The sequence below is a fragment of the Monodelphis domestica genome, chromosome 1 (genome assembly GCF_027887165.1).
Source record: "Monodelphis domestica isolate mMonDom1 chromosome 1, mMonDom1.pri, whole genome shotgun sequence".
NCBI classification, from domain to species: domain Eukaryota; kingdom Metazoa; phylum Chordata; class Mammalia; order Didelphimorphia; family Didelphidae; genus Monodelphis; species Monodelphis domestica.
Genome location: NC_077227.1, coordinates 12613099 through 12635250, shown reverse-complemented (window position 1 = coordinate 12635250; position 22152 = coordinate 12613099). Strand labels below are relative to the sequence as shown.

General features: G+C 43.7%; 1 protein-coding gene across 2 annotated transcripts in view; it reads right to left on the bottom strand.

Annotated features, from left to right (window-relative positions):
• The window catches only part of PRKG1 (protein kinase cGMP-dependent 1), a 1271158-nt gene that overhangs the window by 1234963 nt on the left and 14043 nt on the right, over positions 1 to 22152 (bottom strand). The gene's annotated exons all lie outside the window — the stretch shown is intronic.

Here is a 22152-nt window from a genome sequence, read left to right as displayed (position 1 = left end):
TTTGCAGGGACAGAGCAGGAGACTATTAAGTAGGGAAATCAGGACAGGTAAATAAGGAAGATGTACAGTAGATAAGAGTCTAGGGTCTAGATAAGGGTCTAGAATCAGGAAGACTTGAGTTCAAATTCAGCTTAAGACATTTACTGCTGTGAGATTTTCTGCCTCCATTTCATCAACTATAAAATGGGGATAATAACTTCATCTACCTTCCAGGATTGTTGTGAAGATCAAATGAGATTTACACAGTGCTTTATATAGTCCCTGGTACATAAAAGATGCTTAACAGAGGCTTCCCAGTGAAGGATGGAGCACTGGAGTTGAGATTTGAAGGGAGCTAAAGGTTCCAAGAGGCAGAGGTGAAGAGGGGAAAAAGCAATCTTTCTAACCAGCAGGGGGAATGAGGCTCAGAAGTAGGAAAGGGATGTTGTCTTTAGGGAACCAGGCAACCAGGCTTGCTTTTCTGGAGTGCAGAGTGCTTGAGGAAGATGAAAATGTAATCAGCCTAGAAAAGATGGGCTGGACCCAGCTGGTATTTTCTCCTTAAGGCACAAGAACAGCCTTGGAACTTCTTGAATAAGTGTGCAATTGGAAATCTTGTGTCTTTGAACTGCATTTCCCAGGAACCCACTGACTTCCTGTTGTTATGTACTGATGTAGACAGGAGAATAAATAGGGTGGTCTTCTTTGGCTAGGGCTCTTTGCTTCCTGGGTTGTGACTTTGGTAGAGTGGGCTGTTTGAACAGGTATATTAGCCATGGGCATGTGGTTTTCTTTTGTTACCTTTTTATTACTTTACTTCTAGTGATTATTAATAATATAATATATTATTATAAAATATAATATTTTAAATTATTAGACATTAATTTTAATTTTTACACAAGGAAGTGACCTAGTCAGTACTGGACTTTAAAATTTTCAATGTGTGTTCTTTGTGAAAGAAAGACAGAAGTAGAAGAAAGTGGATGCAGGGAGCCCAATCGAAAGATTTTCCAAGCGGTCCAGGCTAGAGGTGATGAGGACAAGAATAGGAATGATGATCCTGCAAAGCAGACAGAGAAGGAGGCAACTGAAAGAAGCAAGAGGAAGTGATGTCACCAAAATCCAGGGAGGAGAGGTTATCCAGGAGGGGGAGGGGGATCAATACCATCAAATGTGGCAGAATAGATCAAGAAGGAAAAAGGCCATTGGATTTAGCCAGAGATGCCTGGGGACCTTGCAGAGAGCCATTTCAGTTAAGTGGGGAGGACAGAAGCTAGACTATAAGAGGTTGAAAAAGGAGTGGGAGGTGAGAAATTGGAGGTAATGAACATCTCTAAGCAGGGAACATTGCTAGGATTGTCTCCAGGAAAGGCAGACAGCTATGCATGGGCAACACAGTCTGCAAATACCAAACACCAAATGCTTCTGTTGGGTTTTGCTTCTCCCACCTTCGCCCACTCTAGCTATACAGGAACAATGTTCAGGATGATTCCTGACCACGGCTTATTCTATGGTGATTCCAGAGGTGTGGTACCCAGGAGGATGGAGAAGGCTGTGTACTGAAAGAATAGAGTGAATGTGTATCCAGGAGCACAAAGAACATGCAAATAGAGTGTGTGATTTAGTACTGAGTTTGTGTGAGAGTGTCAATAGAAGTAGATTCCCAAGATGCATTTCACCTCTTTGGGTGTGACTCTTGGAAACATCTGGAATCTCTGCAAATGTTAGACTAGAGAAACAGTGGGTCCTAGGGCTGGTGTAAGTTTGCTCACTCGCCTGAGACTTCAAGATCAATGTCCTTCTCAGTTCCAGTCCCCATGGAATGATCTCATGAATCCATTGTTGATGATGCTAAGTTCAGAATACATCTGATGTCTCAGATGACAAGGTGGATGTTTTAGAGACCCTGTGCAGACCTCCTAGAAAAGGAAAATGGACCACTCAAAGAAGTCAATGGACCCAGAGTTTAGAGAGAGTGTGGGAGTGGGGAGAGGTGGGAAAGGTGGCCATTCCCAACTCAAAGACAAAAATGAAGCTTTTCCCTCTTGTGAAGGAGTTCACCAATCTACCAGGACTGGGTGTACATGAGATCCTGATCATCAGAAGGTTTACTATCAAATTTAGAATTATATTTGCTGAATTAACACTATGACAAGGACCCATGAGTCCATCAGTGATTTTGAATATCCCAGTCATTCAAAGAAATATCCGAATGGATTTGGGATACAATTCATCAATTATCTTTTCCTGTAAAATTAGACAGAGACACAGTTTCTTTTGTCCTTCTGCAGAAGGCTTCATGTTTCCTCAACGCCACTGCTTACACGCTCATGTCAAACCACTGAGCAATACTGTCATGACCATCAGAGCTGTTCTCATCCTCAATTTTGCTGTCTTGGACCAGGCAGCTGCTGAGATGCACTAACAAAATCATTAACACCAAACATTTATAGACCAAGATTACTTTCTGCAGCTGATGCTCTCTCCGCCTAGACAGCAGATATTCAGCTTGTGATGAATAGTTCCCAGATAGAAATCCATTATCAGGGAATAACTTTCCTCCTGCTAAACACTGCTGAAAGCAGCAATGGCCCTTCACTCCAAATGCCCCTGACATATTGAAACGAAATCATTAACGTCTTTAAGAATGCATTGGCCTTCACAAGGAGCCCTGTCCTCCTCTGTGGTAATGAGCATCCCAAGCATTAAAAAGAAGATGTTACTTATACCATGGAGTGTCAAGAGCACAGGAGGGAGAGTCCTGCTAAACCCTCTGCCTGGGTCAGACCTCTTCTCAGATACAATTCTGTTCCCAGTGTCCCATTTTAGGGTCGACAAGCTGGGAGGCACCTACAAGAAGTCAACCCCAGTGGTGAAGGGACTGGCATCCAGGCCATACAAAGATCAATTGAAGAAAGTTGGTTTTCTGAGACTAAAAAAGACAAAAGGGGAGCACAGCAGCTATGTTCAAATATCCAAAAGGCTATTAGAAAAGGCACTACAGATGTAGGGCTGAACCTGAAATCAAGACTCATGTTCCCAAATTAAAATCTGGCCTCAGACATTTACTAGCTGTGTGACCCTGGGCACATCACTTAGCCCTGCTTACCTCAGTTTCCTCATCTGTAAAACGATCTGGGGAAGGAAATGGCACACTACTCCAAACTCCAATGGGATCATGAAGAGTCCAAAATAACTGAACTGAACTGAATTAGGTAGCAGAGAGAGAAGAAGACTTTTTCCCCTTGGTCCCAAAGGATAGAACTAGAAACAACTAGAGGAAATTGTAGAGCTGATTTAGACTTGGCTTTGAGAAAACCATTGTAAGAATTCAAACTGTCCACAAGCAGAAGGGGCTGCCTTGGAAGGGACTCTGCTCTTCCTCAATGAAGGTCTTAAAGTGCCATGGTGCTCAATGACTCAGGAAACCCTGGAGAGGTAGAAAGGAGCCAGACAATGGCCTCTGATAATCCATTCAATCCAGGTCCTGTAACCCTGCATCATTGCCTTTCCCATCAATTAACTGGCAATTCTGAAATGCCAACAGTGTGCCAACTACTGTGCCAGGCAATGGGGATGCAAAGAAAAAAAAGAAGCATCCCTTGCCGCAAGGAACTTCCATTCAGGCAGAAAGGCAGTAGCTGCTTTCAGAGAACAGCTATAGTCAGCATTGAAAGGTGATCTCTGGCCTTCTCTTCCCCAGAAGTAAGCCTCTACCTTATTTCCCAGACATTTCCCAAACTATTACCACCCTGTCCTAGCCTCTTTTAATGCTTCTCCTTTCTCCATTAGAATGGAAGCCTCACAAGGACAAGATCTCTAGCCTTTTAAGGTTTCCAAAGCACTTCACATGTCATTTGAGTCTCACTACAGCTCTGTGAAATTATTATTATTATTATTATTATCCCAGTTTTATAGATGAGAAACTGAGTCTGAAAAGTTAAGTGACTCATCTAGTATCACACAGCTAGTAACATCCAGAGGTAGGATTCAAACTCAAGTCTTTCTGACTCCAAACTCAAGACTCTTTCTACTAAACTAGCTATGATGATATTTGTTCAGAAGCTAAATGGTACAGTGGACAGAGTGCTAGCGTGATGTCAGGAGGACCTGAGTTCAAATCCACCCTCAGAAACATATTAGCTCTGAGGTCCTAAGCAAATCACTTAACGTCTATTTGCCTTGGTTCCTCATCTGAAAAATGGGGATAATAATTCAATGTTTTTGTGAGGATACAATGATATTTGTAAAGTGCTTTGTAAACCTCTAAACTCTCTATAAATATATCTATGTTATTGTTTACCCTGGCCCTTAGTATCTGGCACATAGTTCATGCTTTAAAAATGCCTTTTCATCCATTTATTAAAATATTGATAACAATCCAAAGTCTTTGTACTTTTCGAGATGCCATCTGGGACACAAGCAGGGGAATAGGGGGAATCCTGAAGGAAATAACAAAACTTTTCAGAGTCACACAGTCACCTTAGATTGCTACCTAGAGAACTGCACCCTTCCAAGATTCTTCCTGCACATCAGCTTAAAATCTGGGGGAGTTGAACTAGGTTTCTTGCTTTGTACTTTTGTCTCTGTTGATCCTGGTCGAGTATCCAGGTAGATGTAACTTTGTAGGAAGCTTATCTGATCCCAGCTTCATGCACTTCAGAGCCTGGCTGGACTGGCACCTCCAACAGGAGACATTTCCTTAGCAATTCTCTCACCCTCCCCCCATTCTTTTTTTATTACTTTGTATTTGTTTCTGTATTTACATTTTGGTCCTCTCCTCCTTCCCACTAGTAGAATGGAAGTGCCCTGAAGGCAGAGACTGTCTTTGGGGTGTATGGATCCCCACTGAATACACAATTCCTTGCAGAAGGCAGATAATTAATATTTGTTACATTCAATTAAATTGAGTAACATTAAGTGACAGGCTGCACCAAGCGGCAGAAATCATGCTCAGTTTGGAAGGCTGATTTTAGAGTCTTGGGATCGCTTTCCAAATCTGCTTCTGCTTCTTACTAGCTCTGACACCATGGGCAAATCACTCAATTTCTTGGCTTCTCAAAGTTTCCTCCTCTGAACCAGGACTTTGGGTTGAACTACCTCAAAAGTTGCTTCCAACTCCACATTTAAGATGCTATGATTATTGGTGACTCACAAGAATTAAGTAAAACAGAAGCAATTAAATAAAACAATGGCCTGGAGGGTGTTGAAGGGAAAAACTTTGGCTTAATTTGCAATGAAAAAGTCAAACTTTGACATGTGATACCTGATACTCCCACTCCCACAAGTGATAGATTCCTTCTGGAATGAATAAGGGGTAGCTAGGTAGCATAGTGGACAGAGAGCTAGACCTGGAGTCAGGAGGTCCTAGATTCAAATATGGCCTCAGGCACTTCCTGACCCTGGACAAGTCCCTTAACCCCAATTGCCTAGCCTTTACTTCTCTTCTCACTTAGAGCTTATACTTAGTATCAACTCTAAGATGGTATGGGGAGGGAGGGAGGGAGAGAGAGACAGAGACAGAGACAGAGACAGAGACAGAGACAGAGAGAGAGAGAGAGAGAGAGAGAGAGAGAGGGAGAGAGGGAGGGAGAGAGGGAGGGAGGGAGGGAGAGAGGAAGGAAGGAAGGAAGGAAGGAAGGAAAGAAGGAAGGAAGGAAGGAAGGAAAGAAGGAAGGAAGGAAGGAAGGAAGGAAGGAAGGAAGGAAGGAAGGAAGGAAGGAAGGAAGGAAGGAAGGAAGGAAGGAAGGAAGGAAGGAAGGAAGGAAGGAAGGAAGGAAGGAAGGAAGGGAGGGAGGAAGGGAGGAAGGGAGGAAGGGAGGAAGGGAGGAAGGGAGGAAGGAAGGAAGGAAGGAAGGAAGGAAGGAAGGAAGGAAGGAAGGAAGGAAGGAAGGAAGGAAGGAAGGAAGGAAGGAAGGAAGGAAGGAAGGAAGGAAGGAAGGAAGGAAGGAAGGAAGGAAGGAAGGAAGATACAAAAACTAGTTACTGAGTACAATATTCCAGGCATTGTGCTAGGTGCCATTGATGCAAAGATAAGTAAGCAAGACAGTTCCTGTTTTTTTAGGAGCTTAAATTCTAACTGAAGAAGACAATAGATACAGGTAAATGAGACTCTGAAGGAGAAGAGGATATGTGCTGTTGGCGAGCATGGTTTGGAAATTCCTGAGAGGTGCCATGGTGGCCTGATCCTGGGCAAGATAATTCAGATATCAGAACTCAAGGGTCCCAGAGGCAGAGTCTAAGTTTTGCCTGGGGCAGGGATGTAGAGGATGGCCAGAGAGCAGGTTTAGAAATGGTCAGAAGGTGGCCAGAGACAGAGACACCTGTACAAGTCAAGGAGGCAGGTGTCACTTTTTTTTTCAGGCTCACAAACCTCATTTTAAGACAAGTGGAGTACAAACTCTTTTTTTTTTTTTTTTTTAAATATATTTTATTTGGTCATTTCCAAGCATTATTCGTTAAAGACATAGATCATTTTCTTTTCCTCCCCCCCCCCCAACCCCCCATAGCCGACGCGTAAGTCCACTGGGCATTAGATGTTTTCTTGATTTGAACCCATTGCTTTGTTGATAGTATTTGCATTAGAGTGTTCATTTAGAGTCTATCCTCTGTCATGTCCCCTCAATCTTTGTATTCAGGCAGTTGCTTTTTCTCGGTGTTTCCACTCCCACAGTTTATCCCTTGCTTATGAATGGTGTTTTTTTCTCCTGGGTCCCTGCAAGTTGTTCAGGGACATTACACCACCACTAATGGAGAAGTCCATTACGTTCGATGATACCACAGTGTGTTTGTCTCTGTGTACAATGTTCTCCTGGTTCTGCTCCTCTCGCTCTGCATCACTTCCTGGAGGTTGTTCCAGTCTCCATGGAACTTCTCCACTTTATTATTCCTTTTAGCACAATAGTACTCCATCACCAACATATACCACAGTTTGTTCAGCCATTCCCCAATTGATGGGCATCCCCTCATTTTCCAGTTTTGGGCCACCACAAAGAGCGCAGCTATGAATATTTTTGTACAAGTCTTTGTGTCCATTATCTCTTTGGGGTACAGACCCAGCAGTGCTATGGCTGGGTCAAAGGGTAGATATTCTTTTGTCGCCCTTTGGGCATAGTTCCAAATTGCCCTCCAGAATGGTTGGATCAGTTCACAGCTCCACCAGCAATGAATTAATGTCCCTACTTTGCCACATCCCCTCCAGCATTCATTACTTTCCTTTGCTGTTATGTTAGCCAATCTGCTAGGTGTGAGGTGATACCTCAGAGTTGTTTTGATTTGCATCTCTCTGATTATAAGAGATGTAGAACACTTCTTCATGTGCTTGTTAATAGTTTTGATTTCTTTATCTGAGAACTGCCTATCCATTTCCCTTGCCCATTTATCAATTGGAGAATGGCTTGATTTTGTGTACAATTGATTTAGCTCTTTATAAATATGAGTAATTAAACCTTTGTCAGAGGTTTCTATGAAAATTTTTTCCCAATTTGTTGTTTCCCTTCTGATTTTAGTTATATTGGTTTTGTTTGTACAAAAGCTTTTTAGTTTGATGTAGTCAAAATTATTTATTTTACATTTTGTGATTCTTTCTATATCTTGCTTGGTTTTAAAGCCTTTCCCCTCCCAAAGGTCTGACATGTATACTATTCTGTGTTTACCCAATTTACTTATGGTTTCCTTCTTTATGTTTAAGTCACTCACCCATTTTGAATTTATCTTGGTGTAGGGTGTGAGGTGTTGATCTATTCCTAGTCTCTCCCACACTGTCTTCCAATTTTCCCAGCAGTTTTTATGAAATAGTGGATTTTTGTCCCAAAAGCTGGGATCTTTGGGTTTATCATATACTGTCTTGCTGAGGTCGCTTTCCCCCAGTCTATTCCACTGATCTTCCTTTCTATTTCTTAGCCAGTACCAAATTGTTTTGATGACTGCTGCTTTGTAATATAGTTTTAGGTCAGGGACTGCAAGGCCCCCATCATATGTGTTTTTTTTCATTATTTCCCTGGATATCCTTGATCTTTTGTTCTTCCAAATGAACTTTGTTATGGTTTTTTCTAAATCAGTGAAGAAGTATTTTGGTAGTTCAATGGGTATGGCACTAAATAGATAAATAAGTTTGGGTAGGATGGTCATTTTTATTATATTGGCTCGTCCTATCCATGAGCAGTTAATGTTTTTCCATTTGTTCAAGTCTAGTTTTAGTTGTGTGGCGAGTGTTTTGTAGTTGTGTTCATATAGTTCCTGTGTTTGTCTTGGGAGGTAGATTCCTAGGTATTTTATTTTGTCTAAGGTGATTTTGAATGGGATTTCTCTTTCTAGTTCTTGCTGCTGAGCTGTGTTGGAGATATATAGAAAAGCTGATGATTTATGTGGGTTTATTTTGTATCCTGCAACTTTGCTAAAGTTGTTGATTATTTCAATTAGCTTTTTGGTTGAATCTCTAGGATTCTTTAAGTAGACCATCATGTCATCCGCAAAGAGTGATAACTTGGTCTCCTCCTTGCCTATTTTGATGCCTTCAATTCCTTTATCTTCTCTAATTGCTACTGCTAGTGTTTCTAGTACAATGTCAAATAGTAGAGGTGATAATGGGCATCCTTGTTTCACTCCTGATCTTATTGGGAATGCATCTAGTTTATCCCCATTGCAGATGATATTAGCTGTTGGTTTTAGATATATACTGTTTATTATTTTTAGGAATGACCCTTCTATTCCTATGCTTTCTAGTGTTTTTAATAGGAATGGGTGTTGTATTTTATCAAAGGCTTTTTCTGCATCTATTGAAATAATCATGTGATTCTTGCTAGTTTGCTTGTTGATGTGGTCAATTATGTGGATGGTTTTCCTAATGTTGAACCAGCCCTGCATCCCTGGTATGAATCCTACTTGATCATGGTGAATGATCCTTCTGATCACTTGCTGGAGTCTTTTTGCTAGTATCCTATTTAAGATTTTTGCATCTATATTCATTAGGGAGATTGGCCTATAGTTTTCTTTCTCTGTTTTTGACCTGCCTGGTTTTGGAATCAGTACCATGTTTGTGTCGTAAAAGGAGTTTGGTAGAACTCCCTCTTTGCTTATTATGTCAAATAGTTTGTATAGTATTGGGATTAACTGTTCTCTGAATGTTTGATAGAATTCACAGGTGAATCCATCAGGCCCTGGGGACTTTTTCTTAGGAAGTTCTTTGATGGCTTGTTGGATTTCAATTTCTGATATGGGATTATTTAGGAATTCTATTTCCTCTTCTGTTAGTCTAGGCAGTTTGTATTTTTGTATATATTCATCCATTTCTCCTAAATTGGTGTATTTATTGCCATATAATTGGGCAAAGTAATTTCTAATGATTGCCTTAATTTCCTCCTCATTGGAGGTGCTGTCCCCCTTTTCATCTTTAATGCTGTGAATTTGCTTTTCTTCCTTCCTTTTTTTAACTAGATTGACCAGTACCTTGTCTATTTTGTTTGTTTTTTCAAAGTACCAGCTTCTTGTCTCATTTATTAAATCAATAGTTCTATCACTTTCGATTTTATTAATTTCTCCCTTAATTTTTAGGATTTCTAATTTGGTTTTCTGCTGGGGGTTTTTAATTTGATCGCTTTCCAGTTTTTTCATTTGCATTTCCAATTGATTGATCTCTGCTCTCCCTTGTTTGTTAATATAAGCATTCAGGGATATGAATTTACCTCTGATTACCGCTTTGGCTGCATCCCAAAAGGTTTGGAAGGATGTTTCGCCATTGTCATTTTCCTCGATGAAATTATTAATTGTTTCTATGATTTCCTCTTTAACTAAACGGTTTTGGAGTATCATATTGTTTAATTTCCAATTGGTTTTAGATTTGGTTTTCCATGTACCATTACTAATCATTATTTTTATTGCCTTGTGATCTGAGAAGGCTGCATTCATTATTTCTGCTTTTCTGCATTTGTGTGCTATGTTTCTGTGACCTAATGTATGGTCAATTTTTGTGAATGTGCCATGTGGTGCTGAGAAGAAGGTGTATTCCTTTTTATCCCTATTTATTTTTCTCCATATGTCTATTAATTCTAATTTTTCTAAGATTTCATTCACTTCTTTTACCTCTTTCTTATTTATTTTTTGATTTGATTTATCTAAATTTGATAATGGTTGGTTTAAGTCTCCCACTAGTATGGTTTTGTTGTCTATTTCTTCCTTCAATTCTCCTAGTTTCTTCATTAGAAATTTGGGTGCTATATTATTTGGTGCATACATATTGATTAATGATATTTCCTCATTGTCTATAGTCCCTTTTAACAAAATATAATTACCTTCCCTATCCCTTTTGATCAGGTCTATTTTTGCATTGGCTTTATCAGATATCATGATTACCACTCCTGCCTTCTTTCTATCAGTTGAAGCCCAGAAGGTCTTACTCCATCCTTTAATTCTGACCTTGTGGGTGTCAACCCGCCTCATGTGTGTTTCTTGAAGACAACATATGGTAGGGTTTTGGATTCTAATCCATTCTGCTATTCGTCTACGTTTTATGGGTGAGTTCATCCCATTCACGTTCAAAGTTATGATTGTCATTTGTGGACTCCCTGGCATTTTGATTGCCTTCCCTAATTCTAACCTTTTCTTCTTCCTCTCTACCTTTTAGTCCAGTGATTTACTTTGAAACAGTCCCCCTTGTCCCCTCCCTTGATGTTTCCCTTTTTAGTCCCTCCCTTTTTGTTCCCTCCCCCTCCCCCCTCTCTTACCCTCCCTTTTTGTTCTCCCTCTCCCCCTCCCCCCCTTGGTTTTCCCTTCTCCTTACCCTTGTTGGGTAAGATAGAATTCAAGATCCCAATGGATCTGGAGGTTTTTCCCTCTCAGAGCTGATTTCCCTGAGATTGAGGTTTAAGTAACCCCCCCCCCTCTCTTCCTCTCCTTCTTATAGGAGTTTTCTTCCCCTCCCCTTCCCATGTGAATCTTTGTGTGAGAATGATTATTCTATTTGGTCTTTCTTTACCCCCTATTTATACATTACATTTTCCCCACATGTTAGTATACATAGGTTGATATAAATGTAGTCCTTATAGAAGAGAGTTTGAGTAAAAGAAGAAGATAACATTTTCCCCTTTCCTTAATATTTACCTTTTCAGGTATTCCTTGCTCTTTGATTTTCGGTATCAAACTTTCCACAGAGCTCTGGTCTTTTCTTTGCAAAGAGTTGGAAGTCTTCTATTTTGTTGAATGCCCATACTTTCCCTTGGAAGTATATAGTCAGTTTTGCTGGGTAGCTGATTCTTGGTTGGAGACCCAGCTCTCTTGCCTTTCTGAAGATCATGTTCCATGCCTTACGATCATTCAGAGTAGAACTTGCAAGGTCTTGGGTGACCCTGATTGGCATTCCTTTATATCTAAATTGTCTTTTTCTGGCTTCCTGTAGGATTTTTTCTTTTGTTTGATAGCTTTGGAATTTGGCAATTACATTCCTGGGAGTTGTCTTTTGGGGGTTTAGTGTAGAAGGTGTTCTGTGAGCTCTGTCAGTGGCTGTATTGCCCCCTTGTTCTAGAATCTCTGGGCAGTTTTCTTTGATTATATCTTGTATCACCATGTCCAGTTTGGTGTTTATTTCTGGCTTATCTGGGAGTCCAATTATTCTTAAATTATCCCTTCTCCCCCTATTTTCCAGATCTATCACCTTGTCGGTGAGATATTTTATGTTCTCTTCTAATTTCTTGGTATTTTGGCTTTGCTTTATTGATTCTTGCTCTTTTACACGATCGTTGTCTTCCAGCTGCCTGATTCTGGCCTTTAAAGCCTGGTTTTCTTTTACAGTTTGGTCAAACTGGTTTTGTAGATGCGTTAATTTCTTTTGCATTATTTCCAACTTTTCCTCCCAGAAGGCTTCCATCTTTTTGGTCATTTCTGATTCAAATTCTTCATAGGTTTGTGGAGAATTTCCATTTCCTTTGGAAGGTTTTGGAGCATTTTCTTTTATATTATCTTCTGTCTGCTCTGTATTTTGTATTTTGGCTCCATAGAATGTGTCCAAAGTCGCCCCTTTCTTCTTATTTTTCTTGGTATTTTGGGGCTTCTGTGGTTCTGTGGAGTTTGTCATCTCTGAATGTGGAGGATTAGTTTTTCTTGTCTCTTTCTGGTGTTCAGAGGCAGTCCTGGGCAGATAGTTCTATGGGCTTTCCCTGGGTTAAACTGAATATGCCTCACTGGAACTGGAATGGAAGGGTCGGACCACGAGGTCACACTCTCCCCCCGGCTCGCTTTCCAGAAGTTGCCTTCAGAATCGCTGGCCGTGAGGCTGTTTCGTCGGCCTGCGGGGGGATGGGCTGCAGCTAACCCAAGCTCTAGGGCAAGGACTTTCACTGAGACTTGGATAGCAGGATCCAGCCCGTGAGGCTGTCTTGCCCGCCCTGAGGGTTGCTGTTGTTTTGACCAGCTCTCTGCAGCGGAGGCCCCAGGCAGTAACTTTCACCCGGACCGACAGGCTCTTTGCAGCGGAGGCCCCAGGCAGTAACTTTCACCCGGACTGGGACTTGGGTAGAAGACCCTGAGGGTTGTTGTTCCTCAGACCCTGCTCTCTGAGCCCGGCGCGGCTGCCGCTTCCGGGAGCCTTGGACTCTGCGCTCCTACCCCTGAGGTCCGAGGGATCTCGGGTTCTGGCTTTTAAGGGGAGCCGTACCTTTTGAACCGGGTCCAGGTCCAGGAGGAGGGTTCCCAGGGTCTGTGCTGTTGATCGTTTTGAATTTCGGCGCCTTAGGAGCTTATCGTTTGAGATTGGTCGGGAAGGGTTTTCCGGAGATCTGAGCTTTAGCTTTCTCTAAGCCGCCATCTTAACCGGAAGTCCTGGAGTACAAACTCTTACAAATTTCACCAAAACTGGGAAGACTTTGAGTTTATGAGCCTCTTCCCAGAATCAGCCTAAATTCAGGGAGGTTCTTGCCAGTGGCCACAAGGAGATAAATTTCTTGGTCACATCTCTCAGGGTTCTTGACCAGTTCCCAATAAGATGAGTGAAAGTCTTCATTGGTGGGGAAAGTAACCACACAACTGAGACACTGATGAAATTATTCTAAAATCTCATTTCTTCAGGGAGAGATCCCTCCAATCTCCAAGTCCGGGACCTCTAGATTCCACATTGACCCAACATTTCTAGAAACAGATATGCTAAAGAGCCCCTGGCTTCCAGATGATGAATTGATTGTGTAAGAGAGCAATGTTGGATATCTGAATCTATTGACCCCAAGGCACAGTCAATTCAACAATCACTAAATCTAGCTAAATTTTCATTGATGACCTCCAAGAAGCAGCAACAGATATTCTGATCACATGCTTAAATGTTGCAAAAGACATATGACTGGGGGGGAAACTTTCAAGGTCACATCATCAACCTGTAGCTGAACAAGAATCCTCTCTACCAAATACCTCAATGTGTCATTTGGCAACTTTTATTCACAGCTCCTAGGCTTGGGCTGAGCAGAAGTATACTACCCCAGGGGCAGCTAGGTGACTTAGTGGATAGACAGGCAGGCTTGGATTCAAGAGGACTTGGGTTCAAATCAAACCCCCATTGCCTAGTCCTTACTGCTCTTCTGCCTTGGAAACAATACATAGTATTGATTCCAAGATGGAAGGTGAGGGTTTAAAAAAAAAAAAAAACATAGGATAGCTGGAAATCTGACTAGACATGGCACTGCATATTAGGAAAATACATAGAAAGACAGAGGTGACTGAACAATCAAGATGTAGGGTCACTAGGAGAAAAGGTAATACAGTACATAACAGAAATATATTCAGAAAATGGGAAGGGATCCTGCCATCTGTAAAAATGGAGACTTGAACCCTGGACTCAAAACCCCAGAAGTCCTTGCTCACTTCCCAGAATGCTTTGTAATCATATTGAATTTTCACCTGGGTCAGATCACAAATGATTATTTATAGGAGTTCCCCGCCTACTGAGGCTCTTTCCTGTTGTAACTTCCAAGCAGACCAGTCTCTTTCATAATGTAGGTGAGGTTATCTAGGCCTCTCTGGGCCTAGACATGTGCTTTCTTATTCTGTATTTTCTTTAATCCTTAACCTTTAATAAACCTCTAAAAATATAATACTCCTTGCAGAGAGAAACTAATTTCTACCTGCCTCAGTTTCCTCCCAAAATTTTAACTCTTACACATTCAATTCTCTTTTGGTCCTCCACTAAAGAACTTCTGGCTTTAGTCACCCTGTTGGAAGAGCACAAAGAAAGTGGAGCACAATTCTAGAAGGATCTGTATGATTTGGAATTGGATGAGGAGTTTGTGAAGATGGGATTAACTCTATGCTGCCCATTTTTGGATTTAGTCACCAGAAGAGTAAACACCCCACTGACACTTGAGTGGGGGAGGTCTGCATCCCACGTGTGCCCACTGGCTGCCCTCTAGGCCCTCCTAAACAAAGCTTTAGCTGCAAATGGAAGGAAGGCGCAGGAAGTGACAGGTCCAAACTCTGACTCTGCAACTTAGCAGTGTAATCTCAGGCAAGACTCTTGCCTCCCCAGGCCTCGTTTTCTCATCTAGGAAATGAAAGAGCTGGACTAACAGACATCTGATGGCTCGTTCAGCTCTAGATCCACTGAGGCGGGATCCTTTGATCAGAGCAATAGAAAAGGAATCCTGTGGGGAAAGGTCGTGGCACATGGAGGGGCTCAAAGCCCAGCTCAAGCAAAGCCTCCCTTGTGGGCATGTGAGCGCTTCACAACATCTGTCAGGGCCTCGGTTTCTTCTTCTATGCAGGAAGAGAACTAGACTTCGACATGATCCCTAAGAGGCATGATCTCTTCCAACTCGGCCCAGGATCCCAGCTTCACCCTAGGGAAACTGTCTCCTGGAAAGTGAAGAAAAGATGGGCTTCAATTCAGCTGAATTGAATTGAAAGACAATGATGGCAATGGCGCTAAATCAATGGACTGAACTGCCCAGGGGAGCTCGGAAGCCTCTTTTCATGGAGATATCCAAGAGGGAAGCATTCTTCACTCCTCTGGGTGGGCATCTAGCCCCTCAGGCTTCCTTCCAAATCTATGGATTCTCTACTTGTGGGAAATCCTACAGGAGAAAACCTGCCCTGGAGGCACATCGAATTCCACACTCAGAAAAGAGAACTTCTGTGTGTAAGAGACAAGAGATGGCAACACCTAACAGACTGTTCACACCAGGAAGGACCAAGAAAGGATGGGAAAGCCCTGTAAAAGAATAATGATCACTTCCAGAAAATCATGGGGAAATAATGGAAAGGGACCTTGGAGACCATCTAGTCCTAGCTACCCATTTTACAGATGAGGAAACTGAGGCCCAGGAATGTGAAAGGACTTGGCCTGAGCTAGCAAGGGTTAGGAAGTCAGCTTTTAATCGCCTGAGAGCTTTGCAAAGTTCTTGTGATGGGCACAGGCCCAATATACTCTAATGAGGTCTTCCTGGTAGAAGCGAGCGCTTCCTACAGTCTTACATTTGATTTAAAAATCAAATTAATTTTATTTCTAGCAAACACCAAATCCAAATAAAATTAGCATTTACACGTACGCTGTAGGAAGAAGGGAGCGATCGATCGGATAGGAAACTCCAAAATCGGTTATGCAGAACTAAGCTGCTTCAATAGTGCTCGTGAGATCATCCCGTTTGTTGTGGAAAAGCTCTCTTTATTTTTCCTGTGAAATCACTGGCTTGTACGTGGGTGGGTGGGTGAGTAGTTGGAGCGCGTGATTCCACAGCCTCACTCCAATTTCTAAACACGCGGTGTGGAATCGACCCTAAGAGCAATGTTCATGGCACCGTAAATCAGAGCATCGCCAGTCTAGAACTGAAAACGACCTCAAAGACCATTTTGTTGTCCAGCCCCTTCATTTTACAGATGAGGAAACTGAGACCCAGAGAGATGAAGAGACTTGATTTGAACTCAGGCCCTCTGCTGATCAACAAAGACCATGTTCTGTCTACAACATGATATTGCCTCTCTGTCTATATGAGTTGGGTATAGGCTTGGGGAGGAACTGGGAAAGATTTCAGTAGAGGCTACATAATAGCTATTTAGAGGAGCTTTTGTGTCCGTATTCTCAGCCCTGCGTACTGTGCCTGGCCTACAGTAAGTGCTTAATAAATGCTTCCTGGCCAGATTTGCCTGGGCTGGGCTCTTAAGAGACTGCATAGGAAATATTGGGCTCAGCCCTACACAGTAAGTTTTAGAAAGCAAACAAGGCCCAGGGCTAAAAGCTGGCAGTGAGGGCTCCGCCCCCAAAGGGCTTCCATTTGATTCGGGCAATGTGGCCACGAGCAGACGAGTATAACACGGGTTCTGTTCAGTGACTGGAATTTCTGTGCCTAAGAGGATTGGGTGGATTACTGGAAATTTCAGACAAAACCTAACAACACAGGAGCTAGAGAATCCGACCAGGGCCAACCAGGAGGGCGAACGAGGGGCTCTGAGTGCTTGGCATATGTGGACTAGGGGGAGGAACTGGGCATGTTTCACTTGGGAAAAAAGTCCCCAGGCCAACGGGAAGGATCGTCATCTTCGAGTATCTGAGGGGCTGCCATGGGAAGGTGAGAAGATGGAACTGGTCAGGGCTGGTTGGCCCCAGAGGGCAGAACCAGGAACCATGAGCAGGGGTTACAAAGACAAAATTTGTTGCCCGGAAAATGTGGTGAGCCTTGAGAGACACTCAAGAAGGATGAGTTCCAGAGATCTCCTCCCCCTCCTTAGAGGTCTCCAAGCAAAAGCTGTCGAACCACTTGTTAGAGATGTGATAGTGGAGAGCAGCTGGGTAGCTCAGTGGATGGAGAGCCAGGTCTAGAGACAGGAGTTCTTAGGTTCAAATCTGGCCTCAGACACTTCAAGCTGTGTGACCCTGGGCAAGTCACTTAACCTCCATTGCCTAACCCTTACCACTCTTCTGCCTTGGAGCGAATATACAGTATTGACTCCAAGACGGAAGATAAGGGTTTATGAGAGAGAGAGAGAGAGAGAGAGAGAGAGAGAGAGAGAGAGAGAGAGAGAGAGAGGAGAGAGAGAGGTGATAGTGGGGGTACCTTTGGTTAGACATTGAACTAAATGACCACAGAGCTACCCTCCTACTAACTCTTTCCATGATTCTGTATCTTACCACCCTCGTGGCCATCTATCTCATATATCACAATTGAAACTAGCCCCTATCTCACCTAGGTGCCTAGGGTAAAGCACAGGGTGCCAAATTTGAGAGTAAAGAAGCCTGGAGTTGAATGCCACCTCTGTTACTCCCTGGCTTTATGACCACACAGACAAGTCCTTTAACCTCTTACTATTTCCTCCCTCACTGCACAAGAACAGCAAGTTTCTTAAGTACTTACGTCTTAGAAGTGCTGGAAGGAGGGTTTTTCAATCTTTAAAATGCTATAGAAATGTGAACAATTATGTCTCTCCAACTTCAGCTTTCTTCTCTCTAAGACGAAGGAACTGCACTAAAAACATCTCAAATTTCCTGTTCAGCTTTAAATAATTATCTTGCTCTGAAAACACAGTTCATGGGCACACATGCGCGCACGCACACACACACACACACACACACACACACACACACACACACCTGTCCATGCCCTAGCAGTCTAAATCTCTAGCCACTAGGAGATTTCTTTTTCTGGGGGCCATCTTGCACTGTTTTCATCTTACAGCTGTTGCCTATCAACAAGAAAAACATCCTTTTCCAGGCCAGACATTTTCCCATAACAAAAGGCAAAAATAAACCTTTTATTGCCCAGAGCAAAACATTCAGAAGGTAGAGGGCAGTGAAACCATGGTGCATAGATGTAGAGACCCAGAGAGGACATACTAGAAGATAGAGAGACCTTGATGGCCCTATCAGAGTTCGGAGGTAGTCATTGCTCCTCAAGAGGAGGAGGATCCATTTTATCTCATCTTTATAGGCCAGTCTACAAACTACAGTGGCAAACTACAGCTCACTTAGAAACTGTTTTTGACCATGTCAGATTGTGTGTGTGTGTGTGTGTGTGTGTGTGTGTGTGTGTGTGTGTATGTGTGTGTGTGTGTGTGTGTAGGTAGCGCCTGTTATAGACTGTTTGGACTGAAATTAGCAAGGATTCCAAAAGCATTGCTATGAGAAACATTGTTTCAAGAAACACTATTAGAAGAAAGATCACTTTTAGAAACACTGTTTCAATAAACATTGTTATAAGAACCATTGTTACAAGAAACATTATTTAGGGAAATATCATGAGAAATAATAGTCTATGAAATGGCACAAGAAACATTATGGAAAACATTGTTTCAAAAACCATTATTACAAGAAATACCCTTATGACTAACACTGTTATAAGAAACAATGTCACAAGAAGCATTGCTCATGCCAATATTTCCATTCAATTCAGCAAGGCCCAGTACTAAGTAGGTAGTGGCAATGAAGAGCCCTGAACTGCTGCTACAGGATCTGCCCTCATAGAGCTCAAGTCTTCTCTGGGAGGTCTGGCCATTGTGCAAATAAGTGCACAAGATAAGATGAGGAAGAAGAGTCCCGTCAGTGATGGTGAACCTTTTGAATTTTCGTGCCTCTGTGTACAGGCTAAGATTGTGGAAATTTTCAGATAGAGCAGGACCCCCCCTTTGCTGTTTCCCCACTTCTTAAAGGGGACCCCCATCGGCTTGAAGTTTTGGTTGAGGAAAAAGAAAAGATGGGCATCAATTAGGCAGGCAATTCAGAGCCATCATCTTTTCAGATTTCCTTTCTGAGGGACAATATCCACCAACAGTTCCCAAATCCTGGGGTTTGTCATTGTTTGGTCCTTCGGTTGTGTCCAGCTCTTCATGGCACCATGCACCTCCACTATCCATGGGGTTTTCCTGGCAAGGGTACTGGGGTGGTTTGCCATTTTATTCTCCAGTAGATCTAGTAGATATTTTTGTCTTCCTAATTCCAGGTAACCACGGAACCCCAGATGTCTGGAGTTATTCAGTTGTGTCTCAGTCTTGCCTGACTCTTGGTGATTGTATTTGGAGTTTTCTTATCAGAGATACTGAAGTGGGTTGCCATTTCCTTCTCCAGCTCATTTTACAGAGGAGGAAACTGAGGTAGCATTAAGTGACTTTTCCAGGATCACACAACTAGTAGGTATGTGAAGCTGAATATGATCTCAGGAAGATGAATCTTCTTGTCTCTGTCCACTGTGCTACCTAACTGCCCCAAACAATAAGGGAGCAATTCCTTAAAATGAAGCCTCAGGTCAGCAAGGGCACAGGACACTCATTCTGGTATTCAGAAGACCTTCTCAAAAGCTTATTCATTTGTATATTTTCTTACTTTTCTCCATTCACTGACACAATAAAGTGCATCCCAGTTTTAGCCAAATCTTGCTGGTCACTAAGAGCATGTTGATAGCCCTGAAGGCAGACAGGAACTTCCTATCCAAGCAGCCCAACCCAGGTCCAATCTTTCCCTCCTTTGGTCAGATGGAAACTTGAGCAGAGGAAGTCGAAGAATGAGGAGAGCAGCACAGACATGCACTCAACCAAGCAGGACCAATCGGCCTGAGAGTCTATCAAGAACGAGAACTCCCGACGGGCCAGATTCCGGGTTCTCATTTTTCTTTTTTCTTCCTGTCACAGCAATCCTTCCTTGCTCCTCTCTTCCCCTCTCAGGCTACAGTGGGAAGTCCTGTCAGACCCATAATTTATTGATAGAGCCGGGCTGGGAAAGTGATGGAGAGTCTATCCAAACCCGGAGATTTGTCCCCGACCATTATCTCATTATCCTTTGGCCTAGATCTGGTAAAAGCTTAATATCATTGTAATCCGGCTGTTCCAGAAAAGAGCAAAGGCTTCCACTTCCACCAAGGTGTATTTGTCATCGCTGACATCCAATACAATTAGCCAAATTACGCTGATGGCCCGACACCACAATTATTCCATTTCACAGGAAGGCTGGCACTTAGATGGGTCTGGTTTTTGGGGAACGACCCCGAGTGTGAGGTGGCGACACCAGCGGGTGACCTGCTCCCCACCCGATGAAACACCTCCTTTGGATGCTTATTTAAACTTCGGTCTCTAAGTGGGAAAAGGGGCTCGTGCCAGGGAGCTTTCAGACAAAGACCAACTCAATTGAGTTTGCTCTTCTCGGTCCCCAAAGATAGACCTGATAGCAATGAGCGGAGGTTGCAGATTGGCAATTTGGGGGCTGATGAAGGGCAACTATCCTTCCCATTGAGTTCTCCATCCCCAAATAGAATGGAAAGCCTGTGGAGGGCTGGGGGGGGGGGGGACAAGGGAGCTTCCTTCACTTGAGATCGTTGAAGCCAAAGCAAAATGGCGACCAGTCAGGTCTGTTGGAGAGGAGAAGAGGCTTTTCCAGGTCCTGGCTGGACGAGATGGCCTCTGAGGTCCCTCCTAACAGGAAACCCTGACAGCTACCTCCCTGCCTCCTGCCTGTCATCTGCAATCCATCTCTGACACGGCTAACAGAATAACCTGGCTGCGGCCCACATTGGACCGTGTCATTCTGATGCTCACAAGCCATCAGTCGCTTCCTTTGCCTCTACAATGGCACAGCCTGGTATTTTGGACGCACAATCATCGGAGCCCAACTGGCCTCTTTAACTTGACTTGGTCACGATAGAAGACGGCACAATCTAAACTCCAAACACCCCTGACGACGAGTCTTTTTTCCCCCAAACTTGCCGTTTCCCCCCCATTTGGACCTGGGAGGCTTAGCGACAGGCCGCGGAGAGAAGAGGGAAAGAAGCAAGTTTTAGTTTGAGACAAGAAAAGCTCTTAACAATTGGAGCCTCCCCAACAAGCAGCGTGATGCAAAATTTGGGCTCACAAAGGGAAAAAGCACAGCCCCTGCCCGCAGGAGTCTCACAGTCAGCTGGGAGAGACAGCTGGGAACGGCCTCTGGACATGGAAGATTTCTGCTGAGGATTAAGTGGGGGGTGGGCTGGGGGGGATCCTCAGGGGGAAGGCACCGGCCGGCTCCAACCAGAGGCATCTGACCTTGGCAGAAGTGATCGCTGGCCAGCTGTGGGCAGGACTGAATGACCTTCCGGCTCAGAAAGTCTGTGCAAGCAATTGTTCTCCAAGGGATGAAGCTTGCCATTGCACTCTTGCTAATTCCGTGCCAAATTCCAGACATGCAACTGGCTTCCTAAGGAACCTGCTTGCTTTCTGGGGAAGAGCTTCCTCCTTGTGTAATTAATGCCCCCATTCCTCCAGGCGTTCTTATTACAACTGCTTTGCTTGATGCTCTCTTTGCATGCAGAACAGAATTTCCCATTTCAAGGAAGGAGAGAAGGAAAATCTCATCCCTGACACAGATTCTGGGATACACAGATATGTAGCCGTGGCATTGGAAGAGGGCTCTCCCTCCCATTCGGGCTGGAACCGTTTCCCCTCCACAGAACACGGAGGGGCCTCAGAGGTTACTGAGTTCAGTCTGCTCGTTTTACAAAGGAGGAAACTGAGGTCTAGGGGGGCTGGCCCTGGAGGACTCAGGGAGCAGTCAGGATCTGAATTCGGGTTCTCTGATGCTAAATCTAGTGCCCATCCCCCCTCCCTTGTGCCACCACCCCTTCTCCATGCACACACGTGTGTGCCCTCAGCTCCTCCTAGCACTTTGCCCAAGTGTCTCCTGGGACTCATCTCATTCTCGCGAGCAGCACAGTCATTTGGGCACCCATTTTTCTCCTCCAAAAGGCTCGAAGCCCCCTATATGGATGACTGTGGCCTTCACCTATTGCTCTGGGCATGAAAGGCAGTTGGCAAATGCTAGGCTGCTTGTTTGTTTGGGCTTTCCACTGCCTAAAGCTTCCGTGTGCCCTGAAGAGGTGGGCTATATGTGTTTCCGTAATGGAACCAGTGAGCAAACCCCTTCCCTCTTCTCAGGAGAGAGCTGGGGGCTCCGGGGTCCCACCTGGCGCCTGCAGGTGAATGGGGTCAGGTCCTTTCATGGGACTGCTCTTCCTTCTGGCAGGGGGAGCTCTGGGAGGGCAGCTACCCAAGAACATGGCGATGCACAAACAAAAATCGCCAGGAACGACAGGAAAGGATCCATAAAGGCTAGATGTGGCCAAGAAGGGGAGGAGCCGAACTGAATTTTTGTGTCCTGAAGGCAAGCTGAAGGTCTGTCTCATGACTGGAGTATGACCAAAGGAAGACCCCCCTCCTGCGGGTGCCCCTGTGGTGTGGGGTGGCCTTATGGTG